Source organism: Alnus glutinosa, chromosome 2 (genome assembly GCF_958979055.1).
Source record: "Alnus glutinosa chromosome 2, dhAlnGlut1.1, whole genome shotgun sequence".
Taxonomy (NCBI): domain Eukaryota; kingdom Viridiplantae; phylum Streptophyta; class Magnoliopsida; order Fagales; family Betulaceae; genus Alnus; species Alnus glutinosa.
In genome coordinates this window covers 35,380,283-35,399,111 of record NC_084887.1, presented here as the reverse complement: position 1 = coordinate 35,399,111, position 18,829 = coordinate 35,380,283, and the positions used below count along the sequence as shown (strand labels likewise).

Below are 18,829 nucleotides of genomic sequence, written 5' to 3'. Positions count from 1 at the left end.
AATATTCAATTGCTCATTAAATCTGTGAACCAAATTTGGAGTGAAATTCTAACAATAGTCAAAATAGAGAAATTATAGAGAGTTTGTTGAAGTGAATTTTTTCGAGTTTTTCATCAAATTTTGGTAAAAATTTTGAAATGGAGAGATCACTAGGGATGTTCTAAGGGAGTCATTTTGGACAATTTCACCAAATTAGCTCACCAAAACAGCCAAAAAGTTATTTTTTGAGGCTACTAAAAATACTAATAAGCTTATACTACCCCATCAATCTATACACTAATTTTACTAAAACAAATTATTACTTTCACATCCAAAATGATGGATATATATATATATATATAGAGAGAGAGAGAGAGAGAGAGAGAGAGAGGGGGTGTATATATAGATTATGGAAACGCCTTCTTTTTACTTGAGGGGAAATCAAATTTAATCTTTTTATGCAGTTTCATATAGTTTTTAAGTTTTCAATTTCAACAATGAGGTCATTTACATTCTTATATACATTTAAATAGGTATCATCGTCAATTTATTATCCAATTAATTAATAAATGCCACATAAGACCGATAAATTAATGTCACATAACTCTTATTTGACATGAATGTCATGCGTCAACTATACGTGTCACGTGAGCCGTGGCACAAACACTTTAAATTACAAATATATCTTAATTTTTTTTAAAAAAAAAAGAAAAAAAAACTTTAATTATGTTATATTTATAATTTAAAATAATTGTGTCACGTCGTACATATAATTGGCACGTAACGTGTCAAATGAAAGCCAATTAATTGATTAATCAAATGTGATATATTATTAATTAATTACACGATAATTGAACAAAGCGACCTATTTGAAATTATAAGAAAATCTAATTAGGGGTATGCAGATTAACCGATTACCGCCTACCGACCGCCCTACCGAACCGCGACCGAACCGAAATTAACCGCCTACCGACTTAAGCGACAAAATTCGGTTTGGTAGTCGGAAGAGAATCTTTTAACCGAAAATTGGTCGGTTCGGTAGGCGGTCGGTTAAGCGGTTAACCGAATTACCGAACCGAACCGAAAATTAACCGACCGGTTGACCGATTGATTAACCGACCGATTAACCGATCCGTGAATTGAGATTTGAGAATTCACTGAATTGGATTTTTCATTTTTATGTAATTATGTTATGTTTTCCAATTTCCACTGCCACTGGACCACTTTTCCATTTTTATTTTTTTTTGTTTTTATGTATTATTGTTTTTTTTTTTTTTAAAAAAAATATGTATATATGTAAAAAGGACTCAAGGTATAAGAAAATAATTTTGATTTTCATTTGAAATTTTGAATGGGCCAGTACTCAGTAGGGCCATTGGCATTGGCTTGTAGTTGTGGAGTTATAGACCTTGTGGTGGACTAGTGGCAAAAAGGCCTTAAAATTATTTTGACTTTTTGAGTCTTTTTGACCCATTAAAAAATGAGGCCCAAATTAAGAAGGCCCAAAATAAAAAATGAGGCCCAAAACCGATTAACCGACCGCCTTACCCGACTATTAACTGATGCCTTAACCGACTGATTACCGACCGCCCTATCTACCTTAACCGTCTAAACTGAAACCTTCGAAAATTTTCCTTGTCGGTTAAATGTCGGTGAATTAACCGACTTAGCTAATTTAACCGACTTTCGAACCGCTGCACACCCCTAAATCTAATGACTTAATTGTTGGAATCGAAATTTTTTTAAAAAAGAAAATGAAAACCTACATATTATATTTTATTGTTCTCTTTACTAAAACATGTACTACCAATACATTAATGGCGCCAAAAGAAAAAAATGTTAATGGGAATTGACATGCATGACATCATAGCGACAATTTGTGCTCCATTGTGCTTTTGTGCGTGTTATTAATGCACAAAAGCCGAAAATTACTGGGTTAAAATAGACAAATGAATAATCATTAGATTAATTAGCTTTATTTTATAATTGTACAAAATATTATTTGACACTTTATTATCTAGTGTAATGATGTGGTCTTTTTTTTCTACTCAATAATAATACCACTCGCAATAGAACGAATCGTTGTAAGATAATGTCTATATTGAGGGTGTCGGTCCACAGGGAATGTATTGGTTGCATGCATCAAGCTTTAATAAAATCGGTCATAATTTATCCTTTAGAAAAATGTTGTTTTTGTGATTTTTAATTTGTAAACTACTAACAGAAATTAAATTCTACAAAGTAAATTAAAGTTGTATGAAATGATATGGGAAACTAGGGAATTGATTTCACCACTATCCTTGTACCAATGGCTATCATGTTAACATGGGACGTTCATTTTAGGCATGATATTACCCGTGTGCGGTTGTCAAGCGCTCAACAAGGTGTCAAGAAAATACCATCATTAAAAATAAGCATACCCCATCCTAAGATTAGTACGGATCATCTACCTAAGCTAGGGTGTAGCATCATCCGTCTATCCTAGGCATGAAATATCAAATTTATTAACTTAGTTACATGCAAACAATGATTAAGTGTAGCCTATCTTAAGATTAGTACAAATCATCTACCTAAGCTAGGGTGTAGCATCATTTGTCTATCCTAGGCATGAACTATCAAAACCTCTTGTTGCATGTTCAAAGAATACCATTGCATAACCATTACACTTATCATTTTTTGGATGACAAATATAATTTGAGTACAATCAAAATGATAAGCTTTCTAGATAAACATTTCATCATGATTGCATTTAACTTTAAAACCAATTACGAAAATGTAATTCTCATAGTTATACAATCATCAATGCCCAAAATAAATATCCCAAAATAAAACACAATTAAGCCATTGATACTTGGATAGGGTTTATCAAAACCCTAGGAGGAGCTTAGCTATGCATGGAGAGCCTTTGAGAATTTGGTGTTGAAAAACCTTCCATGCCTTTGCTGTCCACCGAATATTTTTCCAGAAAAATGGTGCTGGAACTTCCCTCCTCTCCTCCGGATTCCTTCCTCCTTTCTTCCTTGCTGCCTGCTTGGATTTTCTGCTACCCACCGTAAGTGGATGCTGCTGTCCAGCAGCTTTATCATGTGGAGATGGTGCTGGTGAGGTGGAAAGGTGTGCTGCTGTAGTTGTCCAAGTTGGTGGCTGCACATGCTGCTGGCCGAAAATGTGGACTTGGAGTGCATGCAGAATTTTTCTCTTGATTCATATGTTGTCCACGTGATGGTTGCAAGCTACTGTCCAGCAGCTTTGCACATGCGGTCCTTGAGTAGGCTGCTGGCCTACTTTTGCTAGCTTTGAAAAGAGGGGACATGTAAGGGGAGACAAGAGGGAAGGGAAAAAATATATATATTAAGAGAGATGGTTCCGGATTTTCGGGATGATCCGACGACTAAAATTAAAACAGCCATATCTTTTTCCACGCATCTCTAAACTGGCTGAAATTTGTTGAGTTGGAAAGCTGATATCTTGAACTTCAATTTAGACCTAAGAAACTCTCAAAACGGATATCGTTTGGTCCTGTTATGATAGGTCTAAATCTACTAGTCTGCTGCATCCGAATTTCCTTATATTTTGCTTGAATTAAATCATTTCTTTCTTATTGTCCTACAAAATATAAAAACACTAAAACTAACCAAAACATTAGAAAGTAACAAAGCTAAAGGTTTAACTAATGTAAATTAAGGGGTCCACAAATACAATATTTGTGACACATCATGTAATAATAATAGGTGTATTAATGTTCGTAATAAAATTACTTTATGAAACGAACTGAACGCAAAACGGGTTTAAAATTACACTCTAGGGATTTATTAAATTGATAAAAATCTAGTATAAAAATACCTGCAGATTAACTTAATCTGCAGGAGATCGATGCTTTATTTTCTTCTAAACAATTCAGCTGTCCTCCACTACGTTTTAATTAGACCCTTATCCAGACAACATGACTTCCAACTCCTACTACTCACCACCTTGTAGTTTAAAATTCAACTCGTTCTTTCCCCACTCAGCATCGCCATACACTTGTTGTGATATTCCATTCCTTTTATAATGATAACATATTATATATATATATATATAATTGCAAGTTGTGCTTGCAATTATGAAAGACAACCAGTGCGTAGAATGGTCCAACACCAACTATTTATGCAAATATATAATATAATAATAAATACTTTTTACTTCCAGCATCTTCTTTCTTCTTCTTCTTTCTTTATTTTTCCATTCTCCCACCGTCAGACGCATGTTTAATTCTTTAATCGAAAAGAAGATGTAATAATCAGCCGTCCTCCCTACGCTGTATTCCATTAAAATCCTTGCCGACACTTTCTAAAAGTCCTTGCCGACACTTATGCCTTATAACTGATTGCCTCTTTTCAGGAAGAAACTCACACCTCTCAATTAACTAAGCTATTCCTTTTCCTTATTTTCTTCTTTCTCCTTCTTTTCTATTCTGCTTCTTCTTCTTTGTTATTTTCTTCTTCTCTGTTCCTCTTTGTTACTCGAAACAGAGACACGAGAGAGTGGGAGCCAGAGAGTGAGAGAAGAGAGAAGCAAAGATTGAGAGAGAGAGAGAAGCAGAAATCGGGAGACAGAGACGGAGAGTCCGAGTGAGTGAGAGTGAGAGATGAGATCGAGAGGGAGATCGGGTCAGAGAGAGATCCGACCGTCCTGATGAACTGACCTTTAACCAGTGAAGTCCGGCGCGATCTCCGGCGATTGGGGGGCTGTTTCCGGCAGTATCTTTCCGACGGCACAGTGACGACTCCGGAAGTGTTCTTCCGGTAATTTCAGTAGATTTTCTGTAGAAAATCCCTAGGTAATTTCAATAAATTGATTTGATTTATACTTGTTAATTTACAACTAATTGAGTGTTGATTTGCTGATTTAGATTGAAATTTTGCTTGTGTCTCCTTGTTCTGCCGATTGTGGCCGGGTGTGTGTGTTTTTGGGTTTCCATAGATTTGGCTGTGTATAGATTGGGGGATTATTGTAGATTTGGATTCCCTGTTTAGCCATGCAGCCGATTGCTTGTGTTTCCCTGTTTTGATTCTATTCGGTTGATTTCTGTTTAGCCGTGTTTGAGTTTCGGCCAAATGGGTATTTTGTGTGATGATTTTCCTGTTTGAGTGTTCCTTGTTCAGATTTAGTGTTTTTAAAGTTGAGATAATTATTAGAGCTTAATGTTTTAAACTGAATTAGTTGTTGATTATGGATCGGTTGTGATAGGGGGTTTTGGACGACTTGATTGAGTGTGTTATTATGTTTTAAGATTTCAACTAAGTTATGATGATTATTTTTATGATTAAAGAAAAGGAGTCTTGGATATGCTTTGAAGTTAGTCGATTTTAGTTTTGATGTCCCTTGTATTAGATGTATATTGGTTAAGTCAAAGTTAATTAAATATTGGTGAGTGGAATAATATGTGTGAATTAAATATTGGTGAGTGGAATAATATGTGTGAATTAAATATTGGTGAGTGGTGTGTGAATTAAATATTGGGGAGTGGAATAATATGTGTGAATTAAATATTGGTGAGTGGTGTGTGAATTAAATATTGGTGAGTGGAATAATATGGAAAATTGATATTTTGGTTTTATTAGAAATATTAGTATTTTGTCAGAAAATGGGTTTAAACTAATAATAATAATAATATTATGTAAAAGAGGTCTTATAAATAGAATTAGGATTTGTGCTAAATGATGTTAACACTTTGTGTGTATATATCTCTAATTAATGCAGGATGATGGAATACGAGACTGCGGATATGACAGTAAGTATTTCTATACTTACTGAGGACGAAGCTGGTGGTTTTTCCATAATATTGTGTTTATTGTTTTATTTAATTTATTCATTGCAAGTGGCCGATCATGCATAGTATGTTGTGTCTAAAATAATATAACGGCTGATGAGATAGCCATCAACAAGCTGATGTAGTAGCTAGGGGAAAGTATGGCTAGTCAGTGGATCCAAGAGGGGTTCATAGTGACCCAAGGGTATCCGAAGACCTAATATATAACTAATGCTGGGACCAGTAGGATTCCAGTAAAAACAGTTAAGACTTCAAAGTGGGAGGCAAAGGGCGTGAACGGGTTCAGATAACCTAGAACGAGAGGTCTGAAGAAAGATGATCATAAAATACCAAACTAAATGGTTACTACGATGCATATTCATACAACCAATACATTTGCATTATACGCGTGGCTATAAAGCCATATCTGCATATTAAGGAATTTATTAAGTAAATCAGTATTCACCTTATTATTGGAAACAATGGACTCACTTTGGTTGTTTTGTGTTTTTGTTTCTATATATATATATATATTCTGTTAATGCAGGTTAATAAACAAAGACCAGAGCTTAAGAAGTTTTATAGCTAAGGACGCATAGTTTATATTTTGTTTGTAGTCTTCTGTGTTTATAGCTTTTTATGTTGACAAGATTGCTAATAATTTATATGTATTCTTTTGTGTCTTTATGGACACCTGCTTCCTTGTATTTGTTATAAGTATTTTCTAATGAATATCTAGAGGTATTTAATTTAAAAGCTCTAATGTGTTATTTAATCTAAGCCTGTTGGACAAAAATATATTCCGCTGCGAAAGTTTATCTCTGATGTAGTAACGTCACGTGGGAACCGAAGGTTTCTGCTTACGAATTTGCTGGTTCAAATTTGGGGTGTTACAGAATGGTATCAGAGCAGTTTGCTCTGAGGACCTTAAGACTTGACCATAGAAGTCTAAGTATTAACACAAGAGCTATAGGAAAAAAATAAATTTTTTTAAACTCCTTAAAAGCTTTTGTATGAAATTAAGTAGCATAAGAGAATAGTAATCGTCACTTACAGTTAAGTTTTATAAAAACGATATATCTATAGCATATACATGTTTATGTTTTATTGTCTAATAGCAACAGAGACACTTCTATATGATATTCTTTCATCAAGGTTAACAAGTTTAGATGTTTTTAGTGCAGAAAGACTTCCACCTAAATGTCAATCTCAGTGTTAGATGAATGGAAACCCGAGGTATGGAAATAGAAGTACTTTCATAATTAGAATGATTGATATCCAGTATTATTTTGAGGTATAGTCATAAATGCTTTATGGAGGTATAGATTACAGAATCCAGATGCTTAATACCTTGAAAAATTTATGGATATTAAGTTGTTAAATTTATAGAGCACTCTATAGATTTTTCTTGTGCTTGAGAGATACAACTTTCCTATCACCATAATAAGGATAACCTGAGGATCAAAAGATAAATATTGAGGCTTTCAGGTTTATTCGATTAACCCTAGAATGTAAGAAAAGATATGTTATGATTAATGCATCTATTATTCCAAATCTGGTATCTTTTGAAGATAGGTGTATAAAGCGTAAATTACTGATTTATATATATTTGAGGAAATTAGTTGATCAAATGATTTGATGATTTTTGGAGAGATTATTTTCCCTATGCATCTGATGAACTTTGGGGAAATGTATATATTATTAAGGCTTTCTAGAGCTTAAGTTAAATAAAAATTTGATTATGTGATTCATTAATTCTCTTAGATATCCCTGCTTGACGGATAAGTTTATGATTAGCAAATTTAAGTATTGATTGACTGCATAACTAAAATTAGAGTAATACTAAGATTTTTAATCTAATGAATTTTGAGAATGATAGTAATTATGCAGAAATAGAAAGAGGGACGTAGTACCATATAAGGATTATACCCTAGTTTAAGATCATAGTTCAAAAGATTAAAGACATATTAGATGATAAGAACAGTACGTAGAGAATAATTACTGTCTTACAAGATAGACTACTGGTAATTCAAAGGAAACATAGACTTGCCAATAGGACCTTTTCTGCTTCATCCCCTGAGAGTTCGGTATGCTTATACCTGCGTTTTATTGTACTACAGTTAGTTATTTATTTTTGTTAGTAAAGAACTGCTAGATCAAATAGAATACTTGGCTAAACCTCAGGGTGGAAAACCCTAAGGTTCTGGACTGCAAGTAAAAGATCCTTATGCTGTTCTCGGAGTCGGTTGGTGTTCTGCTCCAAATCAGCATACCTCTTTCCCAAATCGTTCGCATACGAATCTACCACCTTCTTCAGCTTTCTATTTTCTTGCTGTAGAACCCGATTCCTTCGCCTAAAGTCCATGTACATTCGCTGCAAAGTCAAAATTTGAGCTTTCAGCGCTTGAATTTCATTCCCTCGAACTTGCAGACGTCGAGCCATATTTGTAACTGAAGAAGCACCCTGAATACTGAACGCCAAAGAATCATTAATGGCTTGGGCATCAGTCCTATCTGCCAACAACTTTTCATCTCGAGGAGTCATGATGCCTTGAGCCACGGATGCAGCTACTGCATCACACAGCATCACAGAGTCATTGGTCATAAGACGACCTTTTTGAGATAAGAATAATGGACGCTAGATTTCTGGTGGTACTCTAGGCGCAGCATTCAGATCAAGATTATTTTGGGAAGAGGAAGAAGCCATTTTTGGAAAACTCAGGAAAGGAAAATATTCCTCAAAGGACCTGAAGGAGAGAAGATAGAAATGAAGCTGTTATTCGAAAGATCTGAAGAGAAGGAAAGAGAACTTAATCAGTGGACAAGATGCGGTCTAATAGACGTCATTCTAAGCCTGGCCACTACTACCACTAGCAGACAGCTCTCGAATTACGAGTCTCCTCATTTTTTCAACTTTCACTTTTTTACCTTCTCGAATTCCGAATTCACCCAATGACTTTTCCTGATTTCTCGCCGCACTTTTCGCACCTTGCAAAGCTGGAGGAGCGTTTCGAGAAAGGTAGGGAGATTTTACGATCCACTGTCAGCACCACTTGCACCGTCCCCTCTCAAATCTCCTCTATAAATTCACTCATCTTCTCCCTTGCAAAGCACACCTTTGAGCTCTCAACCCTTCACACTTTGAAAGCCAACATGTTTCTTCTGGTCTAAACTTATCATCGCTCCTGAGATAGAAGATGTAGTACCACCACCTCAAAGTCTAAAGTTAGAAAAATGCAGCATCACAACCAGATTCACAAACAACGAAGTAAGACTATTCTTGATCATACTATCCAGAAGGAAGATAATTCTTGATCATGCAAGACCTTCTATTCTTCCTTGTCAACCCGGACTCTCCTCGCATCCATCCACAATCCGGTGATGGCGATCTGTGACAGAAGAGAGAGCACCACGATATGAGTACCGCACTCATATCCTTTCCTGATTGCTTGCCTTGACTTCTTTGCTTTCTTCACCTTCCCCACCTTCCTCTCCTTCGAGGCTTCCATGTTCTCATTTGGCAAGCTTTCCACCAAGACTATCTGGAAACATCTTCACAAAGGAAAATTTTATTCAATAAATTGTTTTTCCCTATAATGAGATAAATAAATGCTTTCTTTTCTGCAGTCTACATACTAGTTTAATCTGTAATGAGCTTAAAATTCTATATATGATAATTTATCATACCGTGCTGTATACTTGTTTATTTTTCATGTTTAATAATTAGATGCTTCACGTAAAATCTGTATCACTAGACTTAAGATTTAGGAATCTAAATCTTTCCTTTATGTAAACTTTATGCGAAGCATAGTTTACAAATTTCGGGGACGAAATTCCATTAAGGGGGGAAGGATGTAGCGCCCCAGATTTTAAAACACATTTTTATAGAATAATATGGTTATAGAATTAAAAAAAAATGATTATCTATGTGAGTGAATAATCATTCGTCTTATAAATTATTTTATAAATACTCCCAATTAATTTAATGAACTGTATTTTAATAAAACTGATAATTAATTTATAGCCGAAAATTACTGGGTTAAAATAGACAAATGATTAATCATTAGATTAATTATCCTTATTTTATAATTGTGCAAAATATTATTTGACACTTTATTATTTAGTGTAATAATAATACGTTTATATATGTTCGTAATAAAATATCTCGATTTATGAAACGAACTGAACTCAAAACGGGTTTAAAATTACACTCTAGGGATTTATTAAATTGATAAAAATCTAGTATAAAAATACCTGCAGATTAACTTAATCTGCCGGAGATCGATGCTTTATTTTCTTCTAAACAATTCAGCTGTCCTCCACTACGTTTTAATTAGACCCTTATCCAGACAACATGACTTCCAGCTCCTACTACTTACCACCTTGTAGTTTAAAATTCAGCTTGTTATTTCCCCACTCAGCATCACCATACACTTGTTGTGATATCCCATTCCTTTTATAATGTTAACATATTATATATATATATATATATATATATATATATATATATATTTATATAATTGCAAGTTGTGCTTGCAATTATGAAAGACAACAAGTGCGTAGAATGGTCCAACACCAACTATTTATGCAAATATATAATATTATAATAAATGCTTTTTACTTCCAGCATCTTCTTTCTTCTTCTTCTTTCTTTATTTTTCCATTCTCCCACCATCAGACGCATGTTTAATTCTTTAATCGAAAAGAAGATTTAATAATCAGCCGTCCTCCCTACGCTGTATTCCATTAAAATCCTTGCCGACACTTTCTAAAAATCCTTGCCGACACTTATGCCTTATAACTGATTGCCTCTCTTCAGGAAGAAACTCACACCTCTCAATTAACTAAGCTCTTCCTTTTTCCTTATTTTCTTCTTTCTCCTTATTTTCTATTCTGCTTCTTCTCTGTTCCTCTTTGTTACTCGAAACAGAGACACGAGAGAGTGAGTGGAGAATTGAGAGAAGAGACTGGGAGAGAGGGAGATCAGAGATAGAGAGAAACAGAGAGAGTGCGAGAGAGACAGAATTGAGCCAAAGCACGATCTAGCAACTCAGCAAGTCAGAAGCTGAGTTTTCGGCGGTCATCGCCGGCGTCGACCCAGGGGCATGTCCGGCGGTCCTGGCCGTGACCCATAGCACGAACCAAAACAGACCCGATCCTCCACGAGCGGCGGCTGGGTTGAAATCCGGCGGAACTCAATAACCCACGAACTATTGAGAACCGTGATGTAAAATCCGATTCTCTCGATAGTGTGATTTCCGGCCAAATATTGCATGTTGGACCAAACCCCCATCTGACTTTTCCTCTGAGTATACGCGTGAACAGCTCAAAGGTGTGTTGTTTTTGTTCTTTTCATCTACTTTTCTTGTCTTGGACAGCACATGTGTTTCCCCCACACTTAGCTACTTCGGTAATGGTTATATTATATAATAATTTGTCCTATTAAAATATTAGTTGTTTTATAGAAAATAGTTTAAGTACTAAAACTAATATTATAATTCTATGTTAGGTAATGGTGATTGCAGAGTATGTTTGTTAAACACGTGAAACATGTAGTGTGGGTTTTAATGATGGCTATATATATATATGTATATATATAATCGACTATTGTGAATAATTTATATATATATATATATAGTATGTTGATATATTTTTTAATATACTTTGGTTATTACGATTTTCAAGTTAAAAATTAAATATTGGTGAGTGGAATAATATGTGAAATAATATGAATTAAATAATGTGAGTGTGTGAATTAAATAATGTGAGTGGAATGATGTGAATTAAATAATGTGAGTGTGTGAATTAAATATTGGTGAGTGGAATAATATGTGGAATAATATGAGATATTGATATTTTGGTGTTATTAGAAATATTAGTATTTTTGACGGAATTGCAGTCACTAATAACTAATATTTCTAATAACACCAAAATATCAATATCTCATATTATTCCACATATTATTCCACTCACCAATATTTAATTCACACACTCACATTATTTAATTCACATCATTCCACTCACATTATTTAATTCACACACTCACATTATTTAATTCATATTATTTCACATATTATTCCACTCACCAATATTTAATTTTTAACTTGAAAATCGTAATAACCAAAGTATGTTAAAAAATATATCAACATACTATATATATATATATATATAAATTATTCACAATAGTCGATTATATATATACATATATATATATAGCCATCATTAAAACCCACACTACATGTTTCACGTGTTTAACAAACATACTCTGCAATCACCATTACCTAACATAGAATTATAATATTAGTTTTAGTACTTAAACTATTTTCTATAAAACAACTAATATTTTAATAGGACAAATTATTATATAATATAACCATTACCGAAGTAGCTAAGTGTGGGGGAAACACATGTGCTGTCCAAGACAAGAAAAGTAGATGAAAAGAACAAAAACAACACACCTTTGAGCTGTTCACGCGTATACTCAGAGGAAAAGTCAGATGGGGGTTTGGTCCAACATGCAATATTTGGCCGGAAATCACACTATCGAGAGAATCGGATTTTACATCACGGTTCTCAATAGTTCGTGGGTTATTGAGTTTCGCCGGATTTCAACCCAGCCGCCGCTCGTGGAGGATCGGGTCTGTTTTGGTTCGTGCTATGGGTCACGGCCAGGACCGCCGGACATGCCCCTGGGTCGACGCCGGCGATGACCGCCGAAAACTCAGCTTCTGACTTGCTGAGTTGCTAGATCGTGCTTTGGCTCAATTCTGTCTCTCTCGCACTCTCTCTGTTTCTCTCTATCTCTGATCTCCCTCTCTCCCAGTCTCTTCTCTCAATTCTCCACTCACTCTCTCGTGTCTCTGTTTCGAGTAACAAAGAGGAACAGAGAAGAAGCAGAATAGAAAATAAGGAGAAAGAAGAAAATAAGGAAAAAGGAAGAGCTTAGTTAATTGAGAGGTGTGAGTTTCTTCCTGAAGAGAGGCAATCAGTTATAAGGCATAAGTGTCGGCAAGGATTTTTAGAAAGTGTCGGCAAGGATTTTAATGGAATACAGCGTAGGGAGGACGACTGATTATTAAATCTTCTTTTCGATTAAAGAATTAAACATGTGTCTGACGGTGGGAGAATAGAAAAATAAAGAAAGAAGAAGAAGAAAGAAGATGCTGGAAGTAAAAAGCATTTATTATTATATTATATATTTGCATAAATAGTTGGTGTTGGACCATTCTACGCACTTGTTGTCTTTCATAATTGCAAGCACAACTTGCAATTATATAAATATATATATATATATATATATAATATGTTATCATTATAAAAGGAATGAGATATCACAACAAGTGTATGGTGATTCTGAGTGGGGAAATAACGAGCTGAATTTTAAACTACAAGGTGGTGAGTAGTAGGAGCTGGAAGTCATGTTGTCTGGATAAAGGTCTAATTAAAACGTAGTGGAGGACAGTTGAATTGTTTAGAAGAAAATAAAGCATCGATCTCCGGCAGATTAAGTTAATCTGCAGGTATTTTTATACTAGATTTTTATCAATTTAATAAATCCCTAGAGTGTAATTTTAAACCCGTTTTGAGTTCAGTTCGTTTCATAAATCGAGATATTTTATTACGAACATATATAAACGTATTATTATTACACTAAATAATAAAGTGTCAAATAATATTTTGCACAATTATAAAATAAGGATAATTAATCTAATGATTAATCATTTGTCTATTTTAACCCAGTAATTTTCGGCTATAAATTAATTATCAGTTTTATTAAAATACAGTTCATTAAATTAATTGGGAGTATTTATAAAATAATTTATAAGACGAATGATTATTCACTCACATAGATAATCATTTTTTTTTTATTCTATAACCATATTATTCTATAAAAATGTGTTTTAAAATCTGGGGCGCTACATCCTTCCCCCCTTAATGGAATTTCGTCCCCGAAATTTGTAAACTATGCTTCGCATAAAGTTTACATAAAGAAAAGATTTAGGAATCTAAATCTTAAGTCTAGTGATACAGATTTTACGTGAAGCATCTAATTATTAAACATGAAAAATAAACAAGTATACAGCACGATATGACAAATTATCATATATAGAATTTTAAGCTCATTACAGATTAAACTAGTAGTATGTAGACTGCAGAAAAGAAAGCATTTATTTATCTCATTATAGGGAAAAACAATTTATTGAATAACATTTTCCTTTGTGAAGATGTTTCCAGATAGTCTTGGTGGAAAGCTTGCCAAATGAGAACATGGAAGCCTCGAAGGAGAGGAAGGTGGGGAAGGTGAAGAAAGCAAAGAAGTCAAGGCAAGCAATCAGGAAAGGATATGAGTGCGGTACTCATATCGTGGTGCTCTCTCTCTTCTGTCACAGATCGCCATCACCGGATTGTGGATGGATGCGAGGAGAGTCCGGGTTGACAAGGAAGAAGAGAAGGTCTTGCATGATCAAGAATAATCTTCCTTCAGGATAGTATGATCAAGAATAGTCTTACTTCGTTGTTTGTGAATCTGGTTGTGATGCTGCATTTTTCTAACTTTAGACTTTGAGGTGGTGGTACTACATCTTCTATCTCAGGAGCGATGATAAGTTTAGACCAGAAGAAACATGTTGGCTTTCAAAGTGTGAAGGGTTGAGAGCTCAAAGGTGTGCTTTGCAAGGGAGAAGATGAGTGAATTTATAGAGGAGATTTGAGAGGGGACGGTGCAAGTGGTGCCGACAGTGGATCGTAAAATCTCCCTACCTTTCTCGAAACGCTCCTCCAGCTCTGCAAGGTGCGAAAAGTGCGGCGAGAAATCAGGAAAAGTCATTGGGTGAATTCGGAATTCGAGGAGGTAAAAAAGTGAAAGTTGAAAAAATGAGGAGACTCGTAATTCGAGAGCTGTCTGCTAGTGGTAGTGGTGGCCAGGCTTAGAATGACGTCTATTAGACCGCATCTTGTCCACTAATTAAGTTCTCTTTCCTTCTCTTCAGATCTTTCGAATAACAGCTTCATTTCTATCTTCTCTCCTTCAGGTCCTTTGAGGAATATTTTCCTTTCCTGAGTTTTCCAAAAATGGCTTCTTCCTCTTCCCAAAATAATCTTGATCTGAATGCTGTGCCTGGAGTACCACCAGAAATCTGGCGTCCATTATTCTTATCTAAAATAGGTCGTCTTATGACCAATGACTCTGTGATGCTGTGTGATGCAGTAGCTGCATCCGTGGCTCAAGGCATCATGACTCCTCGAGATGAAAAGTTGTTGGCAGATAGGATTGATGCCCAAGCCATCAATGATTCTTTGGCGTTCAGTATTCAGGGTGCTTCTTCAGTTACAAATATGGCTCGACGTCTGCAAGTTCGAGGGAATGAAATTCAAGCGCTGAAAGCTCAAATTTTGACTTTGCAGCGAATGTACATGGACTTTAGGCGAAGGAATCGGGTTCTACAGCAAGAAAATAGAAAGCTGAAGAAGGTGGTAGATTCGTATGCGAACGATTTGGGAAAGAGGTATGCTGATTTGGAGCAGAACACCAACCGACTCCGAGAACAGCATAAGGATCTTTTACTTGCAGTCCAGAACCTTAGGGTTTTCCGCCCTGAGGTTTAGCCAGGTATTCTATTTGATCTAGCAGTTCTTTACTAACAAAAATAAATAACTAATTGTAGTACAATAAAACGCAGGTATAAGCATACCGAACTCTCAGGGGATGAAGCAGAAAAAGTCCTATTGGCAAGTCTATGTTTCCTTTGAATTACCAGTAGTCTATCTTGTAAGACAGTAATTATTCTCTACGTACTGTTCTTATCATCTAATATGTCTGTAATCTTTTGAATTATGATCTTAAACTAGGGTATATTCCTTATATGGTACTACGTCCCTCTTTCTATTTCTGCATAATTACTATCATTCTCAAAATTCATTAGATTAAAAATCTTAGTATTACTCTAATTTTAGTTATGCAGTCAATCAATACTTAAATTTGCTAATCATAAACTTATCCGTCAAGCAGGGATATCTAAGAGAATTAATGAATCACATAATCAAATTTTTATTTAACTTAAGCTCTAGAAAGCCTTAATAATATATACATTTCCCCAAAGTTCATCAGATGCATAGGGAAAATAATCTCTCCAAAAATCATCAAATCATTTGATCAACTAATTTCCTCAAATATATATAAATCAGTAATTTACGCTTTATACACCTATCTTCAAAAGATACCAGATTTGGAATAATAGATGCATTAATCATAACATATCTTTTCTTACATTCTAGGGTTAATCGAATAAACCTGAAAGCCTCAATATTTATCTTTTGATCCTCAGGTTATCCTTATTATGGTGATAGGAAAGTTGTATCTCTCAAGCACAAGAAAAATCTATAGAGTGCTCTATAAATTTAACAACTTAATATCCATAAATTTTTCAAGGTATTAAGCATCTGGATTCTGTAATCTATACCTCCATAAAGCATTTATGACTATACCTCAAAATAATACTGGATATCAATCATTCTAATTATGAAAGTACTTCTATTTCCATACCTCGGGTTTCCATTCATCTAACACTGAGATTGACATTTAGGTGGAAGTCTTTCTGCACTAAAAACATCTAAACTTGTTAACCTTGATGAAAGAATATCATATAGAAGTGTCTCTGTTGCTATTAGACAATAAAACATAAACATGTATATGCTATAGATATATCGTTTTTATAAAACTTAACTGTAAGTGACGATTACTATTCTCTTATGCTACTTAATTTCATACAAAAGCTTTTAAGGAGTTTATAAAAAATTATTTTTTTCCTATAGCTCTTGTGTTAATACTTAGACTTCTATGGTCAAGTCTTAAGGTCCTCGGAGCAAACTGCTCTGATACCATTCTGTAACGCCCCGAATTTGAACCAGCAAATTCGTAAGCAGAAACCTCCGGTTTCCACGTGACATTACTAAAACATCAGAATTATAAAATGGCAGCGGAAGATATAATTTATCCAACAGGCTTGGATTAAATAACACATCAGATAAACTCAGATTTCTTCCTATAATGAAATAAATAAATGCAACAGCTTTAATAATTTCCATACTAGTACGATTAGTTATATGGATGTTATCTTTTCTGCAGTCTACATACTAGTTTAATCTGTAATGAGCTTAAATTTCTTTATATATGATAACTTGTCGTAAGTCCAGTTGCTTATAGAATCAAATTAACATCAAACCTAGCCGGTGTACATAACGTATTTCACGTTTCCACGCTACGAAAATACATACACGAACCGTTACACGTAATCGACTTTGAACCTTTACAAGTTCAAGCAGATTTGAAATATGAAGAGAAGCCGGTACAGATCTTGGATCGGAAAGTGCAACAATTGAGGACAAAGTCAATACCATTAGTAAAAGTACTATGGCAGAATCATGAAGTAGAAGAAGCTTCTTGGGAGTTAGAACAAGAAATGAGAAGCAAATACCCGTATCTGTTCCCATGAGCCACTTCGAAGTAGGTTTGTATAATACTTTTGTGATTTATGACTTAGTATTTATAACTTTTGTTGACTATACGGAAGTATTTGTGTTTAATATAGTTTGCAAGTGGTAATTGTGAATACATACTGTAGTCGGTATGTCGAGCCCTTAAATAGATAATGGTACTATATAAATACCTAGATAAAGATAGTATGATTTAAAAGATATTATTTTCTTACACCCTTTTTGATAAATTGTTAAAAATCATGGAGTTAAAACGAGATGAAAACTCCATAGATCAAACCATGCTTCAAGATCGACTAGAGAGAGAGTTACCTCCGTCTTCCACTAAGCCGTATCTCCGTGACTTTGAAGATAATAGGTAAGTAATATCTTTGCTTAAAATCTTTTCTTAGTGTAAACTTTTATGCATAGCATAGTTTACAAATTTCGGGGACGAAATTCCAATAAGGTGGGTGGGATGTAACGCCCGGGAAATTCAAGCTCCTAAGAAATCATTGATATTGTTGAGGAAACAATATCCACATGTTTTTATAAGCAAACCTAAAAACCCTTGAGAACTTAAGAATTACATTTAAACTTTAAACTTTGATTGAACCGAAAATAGGTCAAACGAACTTAGATTTAGTTGATTCGAAAACCGTTGTGCTTACAAAAGAAAGATCTATCACATGGTAAAAGTTAGTAAAAAGTCCACCGGTTGACTTTTTGGTTTATAGTTGACTATTTAGGTGCCAAGTGGCACTTTTGGTTAAACTTTGACCTTTAAATTTAGACTTGATAAATATGTTTTTATGGCTTTTAATTACTCAATATTGTATATATATAGTTTATACTTGAAACCTGTGAAGTCAGAATTCAATTTGGTAACAGTTGACTTTTTGGCCAAAACCGGTGCCTTATTAATCCGACTGTCGAAATATTAGCAGAATTGATTTGTTATACACTTAGCAGCCATCCCTAGCCACCTCATATTAAAAATATTATCATTCAGCAAGTGCTGGGATTTCATTTAGCAAGAAGACAAAACCAAGTGATAAGGTGGAATGCAAGGTGGAAGATAAGCATGGAAAGGAAGGTGGTAGAAGTTCTCTTTGTCTATCCAATTTCCAGCAGCCCTCTAGCACTCCAAGCACGAATTTCCTTTCATTTCCTTGATGTTCTAATACTCCTATAAATATGGGACAAGCCTTACCTCCCATTCTACCTTAAGACAAGTGAGAAGTTCATACTTACACAATTTAGTCTTCCTTTGTTCATTACTTGGCTTAGGTGAAGAAACCCTTCTATTTCTCTTTTGATTTTCTGTCCAGCAACCTTAGGGGAGCTAGATATACCTCTTATCTTGCTATTTCTTGGCCTAGATTTATAGAACCAAGATCCAAAACCAAGACAGCACTAGCAACTCCAAAACCGGTCACTAAAGGCTTAAAAGGGGGCTTTTGTTTCAGAATTTGTTTGGTAAGTTTTCTATGTGTTCAAGTGTTTCATAAGTAATTTCTAAGATGTATTTTTATAAACGTATCGAGGTATTTCAGTCAGCTATAAATGTGTTATCAATTCCTAAGG

The 18,829-nt window shown here is 34.6% G+C and overlaps 1 long non-coding RNA gene across 1 annotated transcript; it reads left to right on the top strand.

Annotated features, from left to right (window-relative positions):
* Positions 1-4,357: 4,357 nt before the first annotated feature.
* LOC133861472 (uncharacterized) lies at positions 4,358-7,269 on the top strand. Its single transcript, XR_009899020.1, has 3 exons — positions 4,358-4,798; positions 5,722-5,752; positions 6,318-7,269. It is a non-coding gene; the product is annotated as an uncharacterized LOC133861472 (long non-coding RNA).
* The last annotated feature ends 11,560 nt before the right edge of the window (positions 7,270-18,829 follow it).